The sequence below is a fragment of the Callospermophilus lateralis genome, chromosome 8, assembly GCF_048772815.1.
Source record: "Callospermophilus lateralis isolate mCalLat2 chromosome 8, mCalLat2.hap1, whole genome shotgun sequence".
Taxonomy (NCBI): Eukaryota; Metazoa; Chordata; class Mammalia; order Rodentia; family Sciuridae; genus Callospermophilus; species Callospermophilus lateralis.
In genome coordinates, this window is record NC_135312.1 from 131,655,193 (window position 1) to 131,679,328 (window position 24,136).

The window sequence follows — 24,136 nt, forward strand, 5'->3', positions numbered from 1 at the left end:
TAATTGTTAGCGATGATGAACATTTTTTCATATGTTTGTTGATTGATTGTATATTATCTTCTGAGAAGTGTCTGTTCAGGTCATTGGCCCATTTATTGATTTAGTTATTTGGGTTTTTTAATGTTTAACTTTTTGAGTTCTTTATATATATCCTAGAGATTGGTGCTCTATCTGATGTGTGAGAAGTAAAGATTTCCTCCCAAGATGTAGGCCCTCTATTTACCTCACAGATTGTCTCTTTTATGAAGAAGCCCATTGTTCATTCAGCAGCATATTATTTAGTCTCCAGGTGTTGAAATGACTTTTATTTCTTATTTTATCATTGATTTCTAATTTCATTTCATTATGATCTGATAGAATGCAGGAGAGTATCCCTACTTTTTTATATTTGCTAAGAGTTGCTTTATGGCATAGTATATGGTCTATTTTAGAGAAAAATCATGTGCTGCTGAGAAGAAAGTGTATTCTCTTGTTGAAGGATGAAACAGTCTATATATATCAGTTAAGTCTGTTATTGATTGTATTATTGAGTTCTATAGTTTCTTTCTTCAGCTTTTGTTTTAAAGATCTATTTAGTGGTGAAAGAGGTGTGTTCAAGTCACCCAGAATTATTGTGTTATGGTCTATTTGACTCTTGAACTTGAGAAGAGTTTGTTTGATGAATATAGATGCTCCATTGTTTGGGGAATATATATTTATAATTGTTAAGTCTTATTAGTATGTAGTGTATGTAGTGTTCTTCTTTATCCTTTTGATTGATTTTAGCTTAATATCTACTTTATTTGATATGAGGATGGAAACCCCTGCTTGCTTCTGCAGTCCATGTGAGTGATATGATTTTTATCAACCCTTTACCTTCAGTTTGTGGAGGTCTTTTCCTATGAGATGAGTTTCTTGAAGGCATCATATTATTGGGTCATTTTTTAAATCCAATCTGCTAACACAGGTCTTTTGATTGGTGAGTTTAGGCCATTAATCTTCAGGGTAATTATTGAGACATGATTTGTCTCATGATTTTTGTTTATTTTTGGTATTTAATGTGATTGGTTTCTCCTCTGATTAGATTTTCCTTTAGTATAATCCCTCCCTCTGCTGATTTTCATCATTGTTTTTCATTTCCTTTTCTCGGAATATTTTGCTGAGTATGTTCTATAGTGCAGGCTTTCTAGTTGTAAATTTGTTTGGCTTTTGTTTATCATGGAAGGTTTTTATTTCATCATCAAATCTAAAGCTGAGTTTTGCTGGATATAAGATTCTTGGTTGTCATCCATTTTATTTCAGAGCTTGGTATACATTGTTCCATGGTCTCCTGGCTTTGAGGGTCTGGGTTGAAAAATCTGCTGAGATATGAAGTGGTCTCCCCCTATATGTGATCTGATTCCTCTCTCTTGTGGCTTTTAAGATTCTATCTTTATTCTGTATGCTAGGCATTTCCATTATGATGTGACTTGGTGTAGATCTGTTGTAGTTTTGTACATTTGGTGTCCTGTAAGCCCCTTGTATTTGATTTTCCAATTTGTTCTTCATGCTTGGGAAATTTTCTGATATTACCTCATTGAAGAGATTGTGCATTCCTTTAATTTGAAACTCTGTGCCTTCCTCTCTCACAATAATTCTTAGATTTGGTCTTTTGATGCTGTCCCATAATTCTTGGATGTTTTGTTCATGGTTTCTAACTTTCTTCACTGTGTGATCAACTTTATTTTCCAGATTGTATACTTTGTGTTCATTATCTGACATTCTTTCTTCCAAGTGATCTAGTCTGTTGGTGATGCTTTCTATTGAGTTTTTATTTGATTTATTGTATCCTTCATTTCAAGGATCTGACTGGTTTGTTTTTGTTTTTTTTTTCAGGGTCACTATCTCTCTCTTGAAGTAATCTTTTGCTACTTGTATTTGCTCTCTTATCTCATTGTTGGAGTGATCAACTTTTGCTTGTATTTGCTCATTTAGGTCATTCTTTAATTCACAGATCATTTTAATTATGAACCTTCTGAACTCCTTCTCTGACATTTCATCAACTGCGCTGTCCATGGGTTCTATTATTACAGTATCCTGGTTTGTTTGGGGCACTTTCCTCCCTTGTTTTTTCATGTTGTCTATGTGTCTTCCTCTCTTGCAGTGTGGATTTGAGATATTACAGTTTCTACTGTCTATTCTTGTAGTACCTGTGCAGATTGTCTGTACCTCACCTTGATGTTGGGCTTCTAGGCCCTGCTGGTGTCCCTCAATGTATGCTACTGCATCTAAAGGTGGTGGCGGTAAGAGCCAAGGTAACTCGAGATAATAATTAAGGGGCCCCAAGATGGAAGCAATGTCTTACAGAGATGGGGCTGAAAGGGTGGGCCTCACACTCTCTTTGGGATGCCTGCTTTGAGATGCAGCTACTTCTAGGCCCTGTCTACTGTCAAAAAGTTAGGGGCTACTACCTGGGGAAGGCTATGGCAATGAGTGCAGTGTCCCAAGATGGAAGTGGATTAGGCTGGGCTCCTAGGTGGGGGCGCGAACTCGAACTTACCCTGGACCTGGGTCCTGCGCAAGTTGGTGTGAACAGATCTGGGTCAGGCCTGGGCTCCCGTGGTAGTCTGCTAGTCAGAAGAGGTGGTTCTGTGCCAGAGGCTAGGCTCTGGTGGATGACTGCCCCATTGGTGGAGGGTTGGATCCGGGCCTACTGTGAGCCTGGGTCCCACACAGGCTGCTGTCGATGGATTTGGGCCGCTGGGGGTTGATCTCCCACTGTAGTCTGCTGGTTAGAAGAGGTGGTCCTGTACCAGAGGCTAGGCTCTGGTGGGTGTCTGCCTCATTGGTGCTGGGGTGGACCCAGGGCCTTCTGTAAGCCTGGGTCCCACACAGGCTGATGTGCCCCCAATTTTTTTCTGTCTTTTGGAAATGCACAGTATATAAGCATTATCTAGATTCCTCCTACTGTCCAGTGGTACACCAGGACTTCTTACTCCACCTGTGACAGGTACTCATTGCCCAGCCTCTCCCTCCACCCTCCCCTCCTTTCCCTAGAGGCCACCATTCTTCTGTCAACTTCCATGAAACCAACTCTTGCACGTTCCATGTGTGCGTGAATCACCAATATTTGTCTTTCTGTGCCCAGCTTACTTTGCATAACTCAACTAGCACCATCACACACCTTCCCCCACTGACTGATTTAAAAGGCAAAACTTCAATTTTAAGAAAAATAATATTTGTTTTACTCATATTTATTTATGAATTATTTGAACAATCTATAGATCTTTGGGATGACTGGGAGCCAATCATAATATTCTTTGCCTAAATCAATGATTCCAGTACATATATATGACCTTGGAATTTCTTCCTGGTGTTAATATATGGGAGTAGGCATATAGATACTCAATAGAGAGAACTATATTTTATTGGCTCATTTTGAAGTAGCATAGAAGAAATTTCTTTAAAGGTAAAAAGGAGATATAAAGGAAGGAGAAGGAAATTTAATTTGAATCTGAGTTTCTATATACCTTCAAGGCCAGTCACCCCCAAATTTTTAAGAAATCTGTAAATATCAAAGTTAACTGTAAATTCACTTCCTTGTGATAATTCCCTTGGGCACTGTTAATTTGCCCACCAAAATGTAGATTAAGCAAGAAGATTGAATATTTTGAGAAACCTATAATTTGTGAGACTTTCTAGTGCTATTGATTAGATAGTGAAGATCATGTCAAAAGGTCCTAAGACTGGCCAGACCACCATAAGTCACCTTGAGATCCCCTGACTGATGTAATCCCCAAATAACTTCCTGTATCCACCTCTTGCCAAGTTTCCTGTACAAGAAGAGACAGGAATCCATCTATCCCTCAGCTTTCCTAGGAAAGTCTCTGGGCCTCCTCTGATTGCTGAAATCCTTTTCCTTCAGGTATGCCAGGGACCCCACTGGCCCAGAATCCCTGACTCCCTGGGAATTTCTCAGGACCTTGAAATAGCTCTTCTCCCAGGACAGTTGCTACCATGTCTAATGAGTCAGAGACCAAGTGCAGAAACAACTTTCTGGTTTGGTTTACAATCCTTCCTTCTCTAGGGATCAACCCAAGGGGAATATTTTAAAAACAACCCAAATCAGATGATTGTTATTTGCTTTGGTGTATGAAATATTGACCACACATACCCTTTATATATACATTTAGTATATATAATATATGATTGCATAAAACATGATCGTTTAATGCATCATATATAAGCTATGTTACATGGTGTATATAAAGTATATTATTTCAGATATAATGAAAAGCCTTTGAAATAAAAATTGGAATTCAATTTCCAAGATTTCTTTCTGTATCAGTCATGAGATTAGAGGTTTGAAGGAGCAGCCAATAATCCTCCATGTCTCAGTAATGCTAGGAAACAAAATGTCATCTCTTCTCACACCTAATGCTCACTGTGAGGGCAATGTGGACTCTTCTTTCTGCTGTCACTATCTTCACTCTCAGGGCCGGGCTGACAAAATAGCCCCTACCTGGATGCTGATCCGTCTCTGAGGACACACAACCCAAGGTGACACATGTGCTTACAACTTATTGAACTGAGCGTGTCATGCACATCAGACAAAGGCGGGGAGACAGGAAGTGGAATTCTGACATACACCCAGAAGAACTGGACCGCTTGTGAAATGGCACTAGTGACTGTCCAACTATAAATGAAGTAGTGCTGTGAGCAACAGCATCTTGGACACGTGTGTTATTCAGTAGTGGCACAAAGTTTCGTACTTAGAAGCCTCCTAGAAAATAGTTATTGCGTGAAGAAGAGTATTGTTAGAAATGAAGCTGAGTGTCAGTAATTTTAAACAGGCATCATCTCAGTAGCCTTACTACCTGTTGAGGAAGGGCTGGGATTTTGCTTGCCAAGTAATAATCAATAACCTCAAATTCCTTGTTTTTAAAAATGTAAATACAACCACCTGTCCTAGGGTGGAATGCAAAAGTGCTTTTTACACTGCAATATGCTTATGATATCAAATAGATCTCATTCCTGACATCCAGAATATGAAGCCACACAAGTAAGCCCAACAGAGATAGGTTTATGATCCAAATAAAAACCAAAATTGCAATTATAAGCACAGATGGAAATATACAGTTCTGGATAGTGTCACTCGGTATAAATCCAGGGACAATTATAAAGCAAAGAATATTGATTGGGGAACATAGATCCCCTCAATTGAACAGTCTGGAATGCCCACCCGTATTCCCTGGATTTTCCTCACGACTTGCCCATCAGCATTATACGTCATCTTGTAGTCAATTCACCGACACCCTGTAGCTCAGCTGAATAAATGAATCAGTAAACAATCAAAAACATGTTGAGGCATGCTGTCACTTAGGAAATAATGCAAGTTGGCTAGAATTACAGAGAGAAGAAAACAGGACATGGCAATACAAAAGTGCCCTGTGAATGATGCAATATGAGGTCACCTACAGGGGGTCATAGGACATGTGAGCAGAGAATTGTTACAGACTAAGATCCATGAGGTTTATGTTGGAAGTACAAATGCTCATGAGGGTTTACAAAAAGCAAAGTGTTAAAGACAACCCACCCGTTAGGTCCTTTTAAGGTGAGGACAAACCCAAACTCCAAAATAAAATCATCAGATGTCCACGTGTGAAAGTGCCGAGGTTCTGCCACACTTAGGGCCGTGCTGAGGACTGGCGTTACTCTGTGGATAATTAGATTGCTTTGCCTGCTGCTTTTAAATCTCATCTCACTTGGGCATGTATTTGATATTCAGAGAAAATGCAGGGTAACTAATGAGTGCTGCAAGCACAAATGAATATTATTTCTATGCAGATTTTTTTTGGCAACTGTGTAGAACATTTGGAGAGAGCAAGCCAGCATCAGCATCATGGGTGGAGGATGGGCCGAGCACTCGGATCATATGTCTGCCTCTAGCTCCGTTCCTAATTTACTTGGGTCTTCCCTCTGTCTCCTGGCTGCACCATCTGGCTAACTGAAGTAAGATTTCTTGTTATACGTTATCTGACAACAGGACCGTGGTCATTTAAAATTCAGTAAAGAACTATCAAAGAATTGAGTCATAAACTACATCTTCTGTTTTTGTCTTATGAACACCCTGAACTTCCAAGTGGCTATTGGGTGCCTCATTTACATCCTAAGTTCTTTCCGAAGGCAGCAAGGTAGAGCTAAAATACAGATAATTTGAAGCCAGAAAGTGCAAGGACTTGCTGTAGCCAAGACCTGACTGCGTCTCCTTGTGCTGCTTAATGAACATTTGTAAATAAGGTTTAATTAAGTCACTTTTGCTGTAGTTCACTGAACATTTTAATGCATTACAGGAATATACAAGCATAACAAAAGTTAAAAACTTTGGGAAAAAAAGTTTCTAAGAAATAATTTTAGAAAATCATGGAAATGACAACATAGAGAAATATTTTTTATATTTCTAGACCAATAGAACTATTGCATATATCCAAACTATGAATACATGATGAACACATGGCAAATGTTTTGACAAATGCCCTGTGGTCAATGAGGAAGGTGACCACTGATATTGAAATGACTGGAAATCAGTGGTCATTAGTCCTTGGTCTGTACACTTTAACTTTCATTGAAAAATATGAACGATGTGGGCAGGAGTAGGAGAGCAAAGCTAAATCCATGCCACCCTGATTTCTGGTTATGCTTCCTACTGACTGTTTATGCCTTCTCTTTAGTCTGTTTAGTTTCTTGAAATAAAATTTTCTGTTCATATTTCAATGGAGAGGTATTTCCGTCTTGCATAGACTAAAAACTACTACAAACTATAACAAAATTTAGTATTTTTCTCAATAATGGCAGTACCCAGAGAGACAATTTAGCTTTTATATGCAAACTTTTTCATGAGAAAAACCACAGAGATAACACTTATTGAGTGCTTATGATTTCTGTGTACAGGGCTAGTCTTGCACATATGTGTGTGCAAGTGTGTGGTGTGTGTGTATGAGTGTGTGTGTGTGTGATCTCTCTCTCTCTCTATATATATATATATAGAGAGAGAGGCTTCATTGAAAGCTTACCAGTACCTGTAACTAAGTAAAAAGAGAATTGTTCAAGATCACTCAATACATACTTGTTTTTTCTGTAGCACTTTCATGAGGTGATCAAGAAACTCTGTGTATCACACATGTACTTCAGTGGCTGGCCAGTATGATATGTACACATGACACTGATTTACAGAAAAGAATGGTCCTCTGCATGTGAGCATGGCTCAAATAGCCCACAACAAAGTGCCAAATAGAACGTGCAGAAGATGAGTGCTCATTCCATGGAACAGATTTTATACAGAAGACAAAGGAAGTTAATTTACATTCAAAGCTAAGTACACATTTTAGAAACAGTTAAAAGCAGATTACTCTTGTGTAATTCTGTGTAAATTAAACATTGGTGTTAAACGTCACGCTAGATGATGTGCTAACATTTCAGTTTGTAGATGAGATATTAATCTGAGGTCCTCCACTGCAGAAAGGTTCAGAGTGGACTGAGAAATCCAGGGGCTTCCCTAAATCTCTCTTTTCCTCCCACAACTCTGAATATTGAGAGATCTGAACATACATTCTGTGCTCACCTAGCATTGGGATGAGCCAGTTGATCTCAGTGCTGCACACACACAAATTCAAACAAAGAACATGCGCAGTGAGAGGAACAATAGAAAAGGAGCCCTAAATCTATTCTTGTTTCCACTCTCACACCATGGCCTTGAAATGCAATGCACTACACACAGTGCCATTGCAAAAGAACCAGAAGTTCATGGACAAGTTCTCATGCCACAGATCATCAGCTTGGAGAACTGGAACGATTGGCAAGCAATCGCAAGTCACATTCTTTTTGTGGGTATTAATTAGTTCCTCTGTAAAATTAAAAATTGGAACAAGATTAATTCCTAGGTACATCTAGCACAAAGGGCTGCAGTTGTTTAAGATTTCAAATAAAAAAAAAATCGATGTGTAAAGGAAATGATAAACCAAGGCACTTAGACATCAGAATTGAGCAACCAAGGCCTGTAGGTACAGCTCAGTGGCAGAGTGTGTGCTTGGCATGTACAAGATGCTGCACTGGATCCCCGGGGTGTGGGGAGAGGAAGAAGCAGGAGGAGGAAGAAGAGGAGCGGGGGAGGGGATGGATAGGGGAAGATGACTAAGATGGCGAGGGAGACAGAAATGGAGCAACCCAGTTTCTGAAAGCTTCAGTTTCCTCATCATAACTCTATGTGTCTCTCTCTGTATTTATGTCCTTCCTAGTTCTTATGCTGGGCAGCTCACAGGATATAAAGTTATAAAAGTATTATTTGATTTCATCAGCAGCAGTCGAAAATGTCATTGGCTGCATGAACTTAAGATATTCAGTCAAAATATAGCACTTTACAAAGACAAGAAGTGATATTAGTGCTTATTTACTTATATAAGTCAAATCTATTCTATTTGCTAGACTTAAAATTATGCAGTCATCAGAATTGTATGGTATGAGCTTTAAGTGACAATGAAATCTTCTCTTCTTGTGAGTCAACATGAGAACCAGCAGGCATAAATAAAATCACAAATTCTGTATTCTGTGTGATTGGAATATTAGCCCCCTTATCAGTTAACTATTTTATACTTTAAGCAAGTTATAAGATCTAGAAAATTGGAATAATGAAACCTCTGCTAGTGCTTCCTGTGAGGCTAATCCGAAATCGTGTATAGAAGTGCCTACAAGGATGCTTCCACATGGTTAAGGAGTAGGAAGTCTAGATGTGATGGCCACTTTTCATCAGTAACTATGTACTGAAGCAGGATGTGCTCAGTTTGTTTTCCTATAACTTCTATGAAATGTAAGCCTTGGACATGTGTTTTCTCTCTTATTCTGCAATCACAAACAATATTTATAGTAGAAATATAGATAGAAAAATGTAGCACTATTAGAGAAACTTTTTTTTCAGAAAGAATAGTGAGACAGACATAAATGACAAGTATGCTTTTATTAAACCTATGACATTCTTTTGAAAGAATGGTGGATAATAAAGCCAGGAATGAAGAAGGAAAAGTGAGGAAAGAAGTTACTAATCATCTTCCACTTCCTTCAAAGGTAAATAAGACATGTTCCTTAAAATTATTCCATCTTCTAAATTCAGAAACACCATCATGTGCCACAGTAGATTTATCCCACCAAAGTTTGTATTATTGTTATTATTATTATTATTATTATTGACAATATTAAGTCCTAAACTTCTAGAGGAAGGAGAAACTAAAAAGCTATAAATGTACAAAAGCAACCTAAACACGTGCATACTCAAATTGAAACCAGAGGAAAAATGACTCTTATTAAAACAAAATAAAACAGCTGAGAGTATAAAGAGAATCCTCTCCCAAGACTGAAGAGAGATTTTGTGGGGAAGTGTTTATAATTGAATGAAAGAGGTTAACCATAACCCTGTTTCAGTGCTGCCTTTTCAATTGCATTAGGATGGAAATGAATAAATGAACACTCTGTTAAGCAGGTCCATTATTTCAATAAATGCATAAATTGAATATTGGGGCAAAAGCCTGCAGTGGGGTCCCAGAAAGTGAGCACTTTGCATTCTTCTATTTCAGGGAAAGTTGGTTTCAACAGAGAATTCCTGTGACAGGCACCCTGAGCCTGGCGGTGGGGCAGCGTGTTGACGTGCTGATCTTGTTTCGCTGGAGGAATCTGACACTCCTGGACCGCTCTGGAGGTTGGCCTCGACAGAGGGAGGAAGGAAAGGCAGTCACTGAAGGCACACTGTGCCGCCTGCTCTGACACTCAGCCACAGCACACATTAGTAAGTCACTGTTACTTTCACATGCTTGTCACAACCTTTGTGTCACAATTTTAGTGAAGAGAGAATAAAAGACAAAGAACTTCAGGGAGAGAAAGTTAAAGCAAGCCTGACAAGGACTGGCGGCCCGAATTTGATCTCCCTTCTGCCTCCGCCCTGTTCCCTGAGAGGCCTCTGTCAATCTCACCTGGCCAAAGTCTCCAAAGGTGGCACCTAATTTGGGAAGTGACTGAACAGGATCAATTAGTCAGCTCCCCATCTCGTGGGCACTTACGCTTTCTGGTCATGATGCTGATTTGGAAAGCCCCATTTAGATCATTGTGCTCTCATTACCTCTATGAAATCAGAATTTAAATTCTGCCTTCTAAGGTTGCAGACATCTTCCAACGTACCTCCGAGACCCCTGAAGTAACGACTTTTCTTAGATAATACATATACACATTTGGTGCTTTGGAGATGACTCCTGGGGGCTTACCAACAGACTCTCGAGCCACACATTAAAAACAAATAACAGGATTAAAGGGGGAAAGCTCAGGACACTATGGAACACTTTGATATAAAGACATTTCTATTGAGTAACATTTACTAGGAATGCCATTGAGGTTAGCTCTATCCGAAAGTTAGCATGCAATGACCACAAATAAGTTCAAAAACATAAAGAAAAATAAATTAAAGAAGTCCTCAATATATTCAGGTGGTAAATATTGCTTTTGCTTCTTTGGAGATCCGGAGTTACAGCTAGAATTCCGGTCAGTGTTACTAAGCCATTCTAAAGCATGTATTTTATTTTCATGTTTTAGAATAAAGTTTTATTCAGATTCTATATGAAGATAAATCCCTCATTCACTGGCATCCAGAGAGGCATCAACATTTTATTCCCAGTTGAGGGCTGGGCAGTGCTGTGCACAGAGAGAGCACTCAACATGCCTGTAGCAGATGCAATTTTTAAGTCTATTTATGCTTTCTAAAACACCATAGACTGTATCCAAACATTTCCTGCTGAAAAGAGGAAATAAATATGTAATTAGTTTTAAAATTTTTCAATTCTCTTTCCTTGATAATCCCTTTCTAATTTTATTACAGTTTCAAGGATTTCTTCTGCCCATAATGTGACACAAAACACATTATTTAAGCTACATGTCAGCAGATCTTAAAATATATAGAGATATATACATATAAATATATATGCATATATTTATATAAGTGCACACACATAAGTATACATATGTGTATTTATCATACCTTCATTGTATTATTTAACAAATCAAAACATACAAAAATCATACCTCTCATGATTCAGTCCCTGTGCATGCAGCCCACTGTCTCCAGAGATGTTCTATGGACCCAAGTTTCTTCTAGCTTTTCACTCTGCCACCCAATTGTCCCATCCACGTGTTTCAAGCTGGTTCATTCCATCAACCTCAAGGTAAGTAATGGAGAGGAAGTGGCATTCTCTGAGGTTACTGGCATGAGGCTTATCTGCCTGGTAGACGCTCATTTCCCACCAGTGAGGACTTGGTCATATGCAAACCAACAAGGGAAGCTGGGAAATGCAGGCTCCCAGTGAATTCCCAGGGACCTGTGGAGTCTACTCTGTCAAGTGTAGACGGGAGTAATGTGGCATGGACACAGGGGAAAAGCTAGAAGGTTTTGCCATGTCAGTATGTTTCCACTTTTATTTTGCAATGTATTTTTTAAGTTGACAAAATCTGTGCATTTACTGTGTACAATGTGCAGCTTTCATATGCATGCAAGTGGAATGGCAAAATTGAGCTAATGAAAACACGCATGGCCTCACACTTTTCATCCTTTCGCATTGAGAACACTAAAATACCCTCTTTTCATAATGTTCAAGAATATAGTAACATTGTTGCCATCTGTAGTTACCATCTTGCACAGTCTGCTTGTTGAAGTCATTCCTCCTGTCCCACTGGAACTTTGCATCCTTTAAGCAACATGTCCCTGACTACTTCCCACACCCCCTGGTCCCTGATAACCACTTTCTTCCTTTCTTCTTTTCACTTCATAATTCAACTTTTCCTGCCTCCCTCCTTCTCTCTCTCTCTCTCTCTCTCTCTCTCTCTCTTTCTTTCTTTCTTCATCTAGGTATGGTTTTATAGTTTGGATATCGAATGTGCCCCCCCCTCAAAAAAAGCAAAAGTCATAGGTGGGGTTTTTAGGCAATGATTAGGGCTCTGACTAATCAGTGAAGTAACCCATTTGTTGGATTCATCCATTGATAACTGAACGGACTACTGCAGGTGGACCTAGCTGGAGGAGTACGTTACTAGGGGTGTGCCCTGCAAGGGTTATTCTATTCCCACCCCCTTCTCTCTCTCCCTGCTCCCTGGCTGCTACGAGGTGAGGTGCTGTCCTCTGCCATCCCTTCTGCCATGACGTTCTGGGTCACCTCAGACCAAAAGCACTGGAATCAGCTGACCATGAACTAGATCTCTGAAATCACAAGCTGAAATAAACTTTCCTCCTCTAAACGGTTCTTGATGTGTATTTTGGTCCTAATGATGAAACTCTGTGGTATTTATCTTCCTAGGTGTCTGGCTTATTCACTTAAGACAGAGTCTTCCAGCTTCATTCATGGTGTCAAAAACGGCAGAGTTTCATTTTTTTTTTTTTTTGTGGCTGATCATCTCGTTGGGTATATCCACGCCACCTTTTCTTTAGTCTTCCACCTCTTCAAGGATGCTTCCGTCATCATCATGTGTCGGCTGCTGTAAATGATGCTGCGGTGAACAGGTACACTGTCGAGAACAGGCACACTGATTTCACTTCCTCTGGATATGTCCCCCTGTGTTGTTCAGATTTACACCACTGTAACAAATGTCTGGGAGAAGCAACTTAAAACAAGGAAAAACTTATTTTGGCTCAGTGTTTCAGAGGCTTCTGTCCATGGTCACTTGGTTTCATTTCCTGGGGCCTCTCGCAATGCAGACATCATGGCAAGAGCGCTCCAGGAAGGAAGCTGCCGACCCCAAGGCAGCCAGGAAGCCAAAGGGAGAAACGGAGAGGGACTGGGACCTCCCAGAATCCGGCTTCCTTCCCCTATACCCCAATTCCTGCAGGTCCTACCAGCTCCCAATAGTGCCTCAAGTAGGGACCAAGCTTCCAGCACATGGGCCTGTCCGGTCTACTCCAGGTCCAAACTGCAGCAGACCCACAGTGGGATTGCATGACCAAGTAGTAGTTCTGTTTTGTTTTAAATGAACCCACATGCTGTTTCATTTGCATTCTCACCAAGGGTGGGTGTCAACTGTTCTGCTTTCTTCATAAGGAGCATCTTGAAGTTGAGAACTCCTCAGATACTGCTATTATTTTCAAAAGGCACTGTTTAAACTCCCCTGGGCGAGGACCCTCCCTCTCTTGAGGCCTCTGGCTTTATGAGAGTCCAGGGTGTTATCAGCTGCTTAGATCCATTTCCTGTGCTCTCCAAGCTGGTGATAGCAGGAAGCACAGCAATGTCACACACATGTTTTTGAGAAAAACTTCAGTGGCATTCTCCTGTCTCCGTATTATGGGGCCACCAAAGATCTCCAGGTGATTTATAATTAGCAGTAGATTGTATTTCGCTGAAAGAATGGAAATAAGAACCCAGGGTAAATTTGATGAGAACATAGAAAATGTCAAATCTTAGTCCCATAATCAGAAAATGAACCTTCTTGTTTAATTCACACCAGATTAACATCCTCATAAGTACAATTAAAACTTTCACATGTAATTATTATGTCTTATTCTGGATACGTCTTTCATAGATATGCTGTTATAAAAAATAAGTGTAACAAGTTTGAGATAGAATGATTTAGTTTCAATCTATGAGATTTATAAGGAAATCTTTAGGTTTTAGATTTGTTTGATCACCCTGTTTGATTTACTTTTATGAATTTTAATATTATTCAGCAAATGATTTTTAAAGTCTTAAAGTAAACTACCAAGGAAATAAAAATTTCATACTTGAGAAGGGTCTCAGTTCCTAAAAATCACAATCTACAGCTGATTAAATACCAGGTTCAAAACACCTATACTAGTACCCACAGGTAAAGTGCTTGGATATAAAATGTTAATGCACATTTGTTCACAGCGTAGATGGCATGACATTCCAAGAGATAAGTAGTAGAGTGGACAAGTTTTCAGGAATCAATAGCATTTAGGTAACACTCATAAGCTCTTTGCATGCTTTTCTTGTTCTGGGCTCTCTGACAGAGACCAAGACTTCCACAGAAAGTTTGATCTATGCCCTAATGGAATTGAAATTCTAGGGAGAAAGATAGACCATAAACATATAATTACAATTTTGATGAATGTCATGGAAGGAATGCCTAGAGATCATTTACTGAGAGGAAGAGCGAGCTTAGTTAACATGTAAAACACAAAATAAGGTTATAAGCTAAAGAGCCTTTGAATAAAATCACAGGATCTGAGGAGATCCAGGAAGAACTAATTCCCTACTTCAATGTCTAGATATGAAAACAGTAAGTATCTATGCACCATGAGTTGAAATAAGTCCTATTTGTCCAAAGTACAAGCAGCCATGGCATAGAGAGACGGACTTCAAGAGGTGAGCAGAGACCAAGCTTTACCAGCTGTCCACAGTAAGCCCTAGGATCTTTTAAAATATGGCAACAGAAAACTGTGAAGGGTTTTGGGTAAGGTAGCGATCTGATCAGGTTTGTATTCATGGATGAATACTCTATAAACCAGAGCAACGTGTGGATTAGAGAAGGGTTGAATCTGAGCCAAAAAGGATGGACAAGGGACTCCAGCCCAGGTGCAGACAAGGAAGGGCAGCCGCTGCCGGGTGAGAGCAGTGGTGAGCGAGTAAAGGAAGCCAGCAGAGTGGACGGGGCTGGACCAATAGGTCTGGTGAATAAATCGTAAGACAGTTATCAGTAAAAAGGATAAAGTTTGGTGGAGAAAGAGCAAAGAAGAGAAAGTTGTAGAGAATGATTTCAAGCTGCAGCGGGTGGCCACATGGGGCATATTATTAGAATTTAATGAAACTGAAATCACCAGAGAAGGGTCTACTTGGGGAGTGCAGGGAAGAGCAGGAGACCAGGCATTTAAGTTGCCTCTGAGACATGAAGTAGCGCGTTCTGATCAGGCCTGGGGCATGTGACTTCCAGCTCAGGACAAGTTCCAGATTGGAGACAGAAAATCAAGAGTCCTCGGGCTAGATGTGGTCATCTGGTCACTGAATTTATGAAATGGATGAGACTACATAGAAAGAATATTAATGGGCAACAAATACATGTTAAAACAGGTTGAAATAGGACATGGAAGGAGGTGAACGATATTCTTTCACTTTACTGTCTGAATGAAGGGACTCACCCTTTTTTCTTCTTTTTCTGGTAGGGGTACTAAGGATTGAACTGAGGGGCACTCGATCACTGAGCCACATCCCCAGCCCTATTTTGTATTTTATTAGAGACAGGGTCTCACTGAGTTGCTTAGCGCCTCACTACATTGCTGAAGATGGCTTTGAACTCATGATCCTCCTTCCTCCGCCTCCGGAGCCACTGGGATTAAAGGCGTGTGCCACTGCACCCATCTAGATTCACCCATTTTTAGGATATACCTCGAATCAAAAAAAGTAACTTCCTTTCCTGGAAAATTAATGATATTTAACAAGTATTGATCTCAAGAACAAACTCAGTTGATCCTAAAGAGCCTATGGAGTTATAAGATATAATAATTAAATGACTTTAAATTACATAATAAATAGATTAATATGAAAGCAGTAAGTATATATAAAAAATTAATATATTATACAACTATAACAAATTACTTCTGATAGAAATGCCCTAGATAAAACACTGAATACTGTAGGAATTTCAGGAAGATAGAATGTGTACCAGACTATTTTGCTAATGATGTGAGTATGTCTTATAGGTTATAAGCTAAAGAGCCTTTGAATAAAATCAATTTCTATTTTGCATGTGATTATTCAGAGGTGCTGAAGCAAAGGTAAGAGGAAAATTTAAAGCCATTTTCCAGGTTTTATTGAAATGCTTGATTGAGCACCATGGTTCTTAAGGCAGGAAAGTAACAATCCACATGGGTACATTTTCTCTTATTTTTATTTGTTCATTTTAGTTATACACGACAGTAGAATGTATTTTGACATATCATACACACATGGAGTATAACTTCCCGTTTTTGTGGTTGTATGTGATAAGGAGTTACACTGGTCGTGGATTCATACAAGAAGATGAGAGAGTTATGCTTTATTTATTCTACTGTCTTTCATATTCCCATCCTCCCTCCATTTCCATATCTCCTTTGTCTAATCAAATGAACTTCTATTTCCCCCTCCCCTATTCGTGAGTTAGCATCTGCATATCAGAGAAAACATTTAGTCTTTGCTTTTTTTGGATTGGCTTTATTCACTTAGCATGATAATCTGCAGTCCCATCCATTTACCAGCAAACACCATCATTTCATCTTTTTTTTATGGCTCAGCAACATTCTATTTGTATGTGTACCACATTTTCTTTATCTATTCATGTGTTTGGTTCCATAGCTGAGCTATTGAGAATTGAGCTGCTATAAACATTGATGTGGTCATGTCACTATAGTATGCTGATTTTAAGCCCTTTGGGTATATGCCAAGGAGTGGGATAACTGGTTCAAATGGTGCTTCCATTCCCAGTATTCTGAGGAATCTCCATATTGCTCTCCAGAGTGATTGCACCAGTTTGCAGTCCCACCAGCAATGTTTGAGTGTATCTTTTTCCCCACATCCTTGCCAACACTTATTGTCACTTGTTTTCTTGATAATTGCCATTCTGATTGGAATGAGGTGAAATCTCAGTGTACTTTTAATTTGCACATCTTCGATTGCTAGAAACGCCGCTGAACATATTTTCACATATTTGTTGACAGACCTTATTTCTTCTACGAAATGTCTGTTCATTTCCTCTGCCCATTTGTTGATTGGATTATTTGGGAGGTTTTGGTGTTAAGTTTTTTGAGTTATTTATATATCCTGGAGATTAATGCTCTATATGAGGTGCAGGTGGCAAAGATTTTCAACCATTTTTTTAGACTCTCTCTTCATGTTCTTGATTGTTTCCTTTGCTATAAAGTAGCTTTTAGTTGATACCATCCCACTTATTGATTCTTGCTTTTATTTCTTGTGCTTTAGGAGTCTTGTTGAGGAATTCAGTTCCTAAACTGACATCATGGAGAGTTGGGTCTCCTTTTTCTTCTAGTTGGTGAAATTCTAATGCCTAAGCCCTTGCTCACTTTGATTTGAGTTGTGTGCAGAGTGAGAGATAGGGCTCTAATTTCATTTTGTTATAGATGGATTTCCAGTTTTCCCAGCACCATTTGTTGAAGAGGTTATATTTTCTCCATTGCACATTTATGGTACCTTTGTCTAGTATGAGAGAGCTGTATTTATATGGGCTTGTCTCTGTGTCCTCTCTTCTGTACTATTGGTCTTCATGCCTGATTTGGTGCCAGCACCATGCTGTTTTTGTTACTATGGCTCTGTAGTATAATTTAAGGTCTGGTATTGTGATGCCTCCTGTTTTACTTTTCTCACTAAGGATTGCTTTGACTATTCTGGATCACTTATTTTGATGGGATCTTCAATATCATTGCGTGAAATTGATCTGTTTAAATTTTCTATGTCCTCCTAATTCAATTTGGGTAGGTCATATGTCTCTAGAAATTTTGTCTATGTCTTCAAGATTTTCTATTTTATTAGAGTCTAAATTTTCAAAATAGTTTCTGATTATCATCTGTATTTTAGTAGTGTCTGATGTGATATTTCCCTTTTCATCAGACATGTACACATTCTCATAGCAATTAACTTTCTGCCTATAACACTGGTCTTCACTGCTCTTCCTAGTAATTAGAGATCTTTTAGATGCTGAGCTTATGATCCTAAGACATAGGTCACTTTGTCTTCAACATAATGGGGACGTTATTTTGTGAGCAGAGAGAAGCTCACTAAAGAGCCCGAATTTATATCTTGTTAATAATTTTCACCTAAATTATGTGATCCTCAGTGTTTTCAACATGAACCTAGATATAAAAATTTTCCAGTTACCTTACAAACCAATTTGTAAAAAAGAAAAGGAGATAAGGTAAGAAAGTGGTAGATTTTATCATGTTGAAATAGGAAGCTTAATAAGTGATTGAAATTAGGTCGTGTAAATAAGGAGCAGTATAATCACACAATTCAAGGAGAAAATAAAAGGAAAGACATCGGCAGCATAATAAATATATTCCAGAGCACTTGAGAGTAAGGGGAAAGGTCACAGCTACTCGCTACTGATGATTCTAGAAGAAAGACACACATCAAAGATACTGTTCGTCTCCCGGCTGGCAGCCTCCTAAGGAGGACACCATGAAGGCAAGCACAACAATGGGAGCTTGGTGGATTTGCATAATTTAAACAAGATATTAAAAGCTGCATGAATGGCTTTGAAATATCGAATCTCTTTGAAAACTTATTTTAGGCAAATGATAGCTCACATATTACTTTAAATTTGAAAATCAACTGAGTTTCTGTAAGTTAAAGTTCTAAGTTGAATTAGCCTTTCTTTCTCATAAAATTCACAAATAATACTGACTTACTTTTCTAGGAAGATGGTTTTTAGTGTGATCCCTAATTTTTAAAGCGGATTCCCCTACTTGACCTTTCATCGTTCACAATAGTATTTGTGTGTGTGTGTGTGTGTTCAGATACTTTTATTTCTTTGAATTTGTTATTTATCAGTAGTTACTGAAATAAAGAATGTATTTGAGTGCCATCAGTATCTTCATTATCATGGAAATATCTTTAAAAGAATTGGCCGGATGAATACTCCTCCCCCTTTTCAACCAGTGAACAGCCAGCCAGGATTCTGTCCAGAATACTGAAGATATTCCATATAATACATCATGGCTGCCCGCAGGGACAAAGGCTTTGGAAATAACTTGTGTAAACTTGTTGATTTCATATACGAGAAAAGCACAAAAGCACCACTCATGCCTCTGAGAACTCTGGACCGTGCACCTTGGAGAAAAGCTTTGCTTCCTTCACCGGGAGCAATCTTTCTCCACACTCAAGGGTCTGTGCACCTGGGGTCAGTTCCTTTGCGCTCTGACTACATCATGCAAAGGTGAATGGTATCAAATGGAAAGGAAGCCAACGCAGCTGTGTGATCCCCCAGCTGAAGAAGATGTGAGCACCCTGGGATCTATGGTGTCATGGACACCAAAGCAGATAGCTTGGCAGGTGATAATGCCCTGCACAGACACAGGAAAGCCTTGCTACAGGCCCTTCATCTCAGAGATCTGTCAATCTCCACCAGGCAGTCACTGAGGCCTATTGAAATCCCTTTCAGCTCTGATTTCCCCCACAGGAGCTGCTACACAGGTTTGGAAAAATCAAGAGGATACATAGAACACAAGGATGTGTCCCCAGAGGCACCACATGATGGGAGGTTCCCTGCAAGGTAGCACCTCTTGCCCATACCACCTAGGAAGAGCTGCTAGTTTTCATCTTTGAAAATGAAGTTAAGAGCCTGGGTGGGGAAGTATCTGATGACATTGGCCAGATTACCATGCCAGAAGGACAGACTCCCTGCTCCTTGGGGACAGGCAACCTATAATGGCCCTATGTTGCCTGTCTGCATGACTTACTTGCTGGGCTGCACCTAAAGTTGCAGATTGACCATGCTCAATGGGTGCTACCATGGTCTTGGAGATGGCTGCAGCCACTCCATTAGCTGGGAAGTCCTTGGTGAAGGACGCAGCACCATCTGTCATGTTGGAAGGAGACAAGGCAGGCAACTGGAAGACAGGACTGGGCTAGGAACCAGCCTTGACTCCCAGCCTCTCATAACAGTATTTTTTAATATGTATAAGTTTCACACACTGAAAGCCACAAATTTAAAAGCGTAAGCAACTAGACTTCCTGAAACTTTTGCTATAGTTGCACATCAATATCTAACTTCACATAATGATAGACAAATAGCCTTCCAAGCGCTACATGCAACATGAGACAAGTCTGCAGTGTATGCAAACACAGGAGAAATTAGCTTTCATTTCTCAGCCGAGTCATTAAATAGTAGATGTGAACAATATAAATTACCTCTTGTCATCTTTTTACATTTGATCAGTTGAAAGATCCCTTTATAAAATGTGGGAAAGAAGAAAAGGATGGACATTATGACACCCCTTTATGTTCAATTTGAAGGTTCCTTCAATTTCATATTCACACTACTCTACTTTCTGATGGTCTTTCTTTTCAAAATGGGATTCCTTTGATAGTCAGGCGTCTTATATCTATTCCTCCAGGCTAAGATCTCTATTTTCTCTGCTTCCTTTGGAAAATTAGAATTTCTGTCTTCCACGATATTAAGTTGAGACTTTTTTAACGTGCTTATGACTTGACAAAAAACTACATTAGCCGTGAAAACTGACAAAAATTTGTTCTAGTGGTGACTGTGAGAAGTAGCAACATTTCTATTACTAACATATTGCTTTTTATTATAAAATATGACTCTCGTTAATTTTGGACTCCAGCCAACTCTCTTCTCATAATTTAGAAAGGAGTTACCTTGACAAGATTTGACTTAAATCACATCTTGATCTATATTATGAACACAAAAGAACACTTTCTACATTAAAGTGACAATAAGTGTCTGATTTACAATTCTAAAGAACAGAAATTCAGAGTTAAATAAATCAAATGATTTAGGTTTCTTCCTAGGTGGGTTTTCTTTTTAATTGCAAGGGTTGAAATCTATGAAAAAAAAATGCTGTAGCAAGTATTCTATCTGTAAACTCAAGGCATGGATGGATTATGCATGCACTTTGAGTTTAGAGAAGTTAAAAAGGATATTAGAAAAAGATAATTGTCTCCTCAGAACTACAATGGAATTTGTGAAATTACAGGACCTATGTTTTTACAAACAGAAATATTGTTACAGATTCATTGCTAGTCTATATATCGATAATCTTAAATATTCTCAGGAAAATTTATTTCTGGTCAATTTAAGAGAGTTGAATTTAGAGTTAGATTTTTAGTTTAGTACTTAGTTTTAGTTTAGGTTAGTATTTTTCTAAACACTCAAGCATAAGACAATGCAAAAGAAAGTATCTTTGCAGAGAATTAAAAAAAAAAAAAAAGAAAAGACAGACACATTCACATAAAAAATGTTCAATCAGCGTGGGAAACTGTTCCAAGTACTGCAACTTTGACGAAACTCCATGTCCCCATGGAACTGCATTAAGCTTGATTCGGACACAGGTATGAAAGTCCCCTGATGTTTTACCCCACCTCCAGTAGGGGAATAGAGCAGAAAGGGGAAGACAGAGATGGAGCCAGGGTATTGGGGCAAAGTTTTGTTCAGTGGTGAACAAGGTAGTAACCACATAGATGAGACCACATAGATGAGATTCTTCTGCAAACATAACAATCAATTGAGAAATGGTCAGGGTGACCAGACTGGAGAGCTCCTTCTCCCTCCTTCAGGATGTCCCACATGCTGCAGGGGACAGGAAACTTCACTCACTTTTCCTTTTTGATGTCAGATGCTCCCCAAATCTGGATGATATGAACATGGATAATAACTCTCTATAGAATGACCTAGATAGAAATCTAAAATGCAAACTAAATTCAATATGCTTGATATTTAATAGATTTACATGCAACTAAATTTTACATATTAAGAAAATCAGTAATTTTGCAAGGTGATTTTTAACACAAAAATATGTTATATACTGAACATTTTTTTTTTCTTTAAGAAGTGTTTAGAGAATGATTTCTTGGTCAATGCTCTACTAGAAACCCTGTTACAATTTAAGAGTGCTTAAATAATTCTTTAATTTAAGTAATAGAATATATTTTTTAAATTATTAATGCTACTTCTATGCTTTATTAAAATTAACACAATAAATGTTAGTTAGTATTTGAATAAACCTGTCAAGACCACTCTGCAATAGTACTACAGTCTTTTTGACTATGTGAAACCTAATGCATTTATCCTAAATTACCAAGAAATAGAGTTGCATACACAGTATTTACTTACATCGAAGTGAAATATGAAACATTTACTTTGCTACTGCATAATTTTTCTTCCAAATAAATATAAAGTTAACAAAAAAATAGAAATTAAATTAGCAGTCATTTATATCACTGCTACCAACAAAAGTGTACATTTTAATTAATATAAAACAAAGGAACTAATTACTATAGGACCAATTCTCATTACAGGGAGTAGGACTAACTTTTATTTCACTTGTTCTTAACACATGAGGATTCCTTGCCATCTTTACATGAAATCAATAGAAAAGCAATCTGAAACGAAAGAACGCTTGAGGTAGGTCATTTTTAGAAGATGAAACTCCACGCCAGATTTTTCAGGAAGAAAGTGCGATAGGTTGTGAAGCTCAGACTCTCTTAATTTGTTAGTACCAGAGTCCCAACCAGATGCAGTGCTCACCTGGAACCCAGAACTCTGTCCACCATGTCACACTGAGAGACATACCCGGGGGCTGCAATAGTTAGAGCACTTCTGCTGTGACAATCATAACCAAAACATAGCTTTAACCAAGGACAGTCCGTAATGGTAAGTCATCTCTCTGTCACTAATTTTTTAACACAATCTCATGAAGGATTCTACCTCACTTTATACCAGGTACCTTAGGTATTATGATCAGCACTGCATTTAGTACTTACTATAGAAAGAAATGCGATACCTCAAGTATTTTCAATAACCGTGAAGTAATAGAAATAACACTGAACTTAAAAAGTAGAAGATCAGGTTGACTCCAGGTTCTGTCACTTCCCTGTTCTCTGCTATCTTGTTTTAACATTTGTAAAATAAGTTCAACATTACTGGACTTCTACTCCAGAGCAGGTTTAAGGGACAAATTCATATAACAATATAGTCTAAGTTGTCTTTGAAACCAAAACATAGTGTCTTCACATTGGAGATTCTGTGAACTAGTGGAAAGAATAGAAACAATTTTCTCCAGAGGAAAATTATCTAGCCATCCAAATTTTTCACCACAGGAAACCACTGTACCCACATCAAGTTAGGTATTTCCCTACATGACTCAGCGATTCCAATCTTCCAGGCTCTGCCTATGTCCAATGGCAATACATCAACATACTTTGTTGCTTTCTAGCTATTGTTTGCATTCTTTATAAGGGAACCTGCAGGAAATTGGGAACAGGAAAAGGATCACAGTCCCCATGAACCCGTTCCTTTCTCTCAGGAGTTTTTCAAGCCCAGGTAAGTCCCTCAATTTAAGGGTACGGGTCTCTGCAAGGTGCCTTCTCTCGAGTCCTGTAACTTCATCTTATTTTTCAGGCTGAAGGATAACAACAGTGCATCATACTCCTACATGATGTCCTTTGATTTTGCTAAGTTTTGCTACATCCTCATCAATACTCTCGCTGAACTCTTGTCGAATTCCCAACATGACAACCTAATCCATTTCCTGCTGGGAACCTGACATCCAACCTTAGCATTTGGTAATAATCCCTGAACTGCAGGGTATGACATTCAGCTATTTTTTTTTTTTTCTCATAATAGCAAGTGGCATGTCTAGTTTCCTCCCCCACTGTCTTGTATAAACCACATTAAAAACAGTATTATGGATTCAGGCCTGGCATCTCTTTTAGGCTGCACCACAGAGAAAATACAGAAAACTGGCATATACCTCAAAATCAATCCCTGGGACTTGCCAATAAAGACAAGGTGAATGACAGAGTTCAATAACGCATTAACAATTCCTTTGCACAAGCTGTCACCAACAATTTTTCACCCATCTTTGGTGTTAATTCTATGAGAGATCAGGAAGCCAATGTAAAGATAATGGAAAAATCAACCAGGAAAACTTCTTTCTAGATTGCAATAAAATCAAATGGCAGCCAGGAGCTGTGTTTGTCGGAAACTAAAGCTACCTACTAGAAATTTCTGTTTTTCCATTGAATGTGGAATTTGGCTTCAGAGATCAATATTTGGGGAAAACTAAGTAGCACTATGAATTTCACTGTGCTGGTTCTTGTATTTCTATGAGATATATTGAAATGCTTTTTTTGGGGGGGTTAAGTTTGATCTTTATTTCCTTTTTATTTTGATTTGTTTGAATACAATATAGTAAACAGATGATCTTATTAGGTAATGTTTTTTAAAAAAGTAATGTTACCAGCACCTAAATTAATCCCTGATCTTGGAAAACTGTGGCGGTATTTCCACATTTCTAGAATTCAATGAGCCAAGTTTCTTAAAAACAGAATACATGCTTTGAAGTGTTTTGTATACAAGAGTTGGCACTGTTGTACATAGCTCTAAATCATATCTCAATGTTTGATGTTTTTCACAGTTT

The 24,136-nt window shown here is 38.6% G+C and overlaps 1 pseudogene; it reads right to left on the bottom strand.

Moving 5' to 3' along the window:
- Positions 1-18,523: 18,523 nt before the first annotated feature.
- LOC143405798 (ADP/ATP translocase 2 pseudogene) lies at positions 18,524-19,561 on the bottom strand (annotated as a pseudogene).
- Between the last annotated feature and the right edge of the window lie 4,575 nt (positions 19,562-24,136).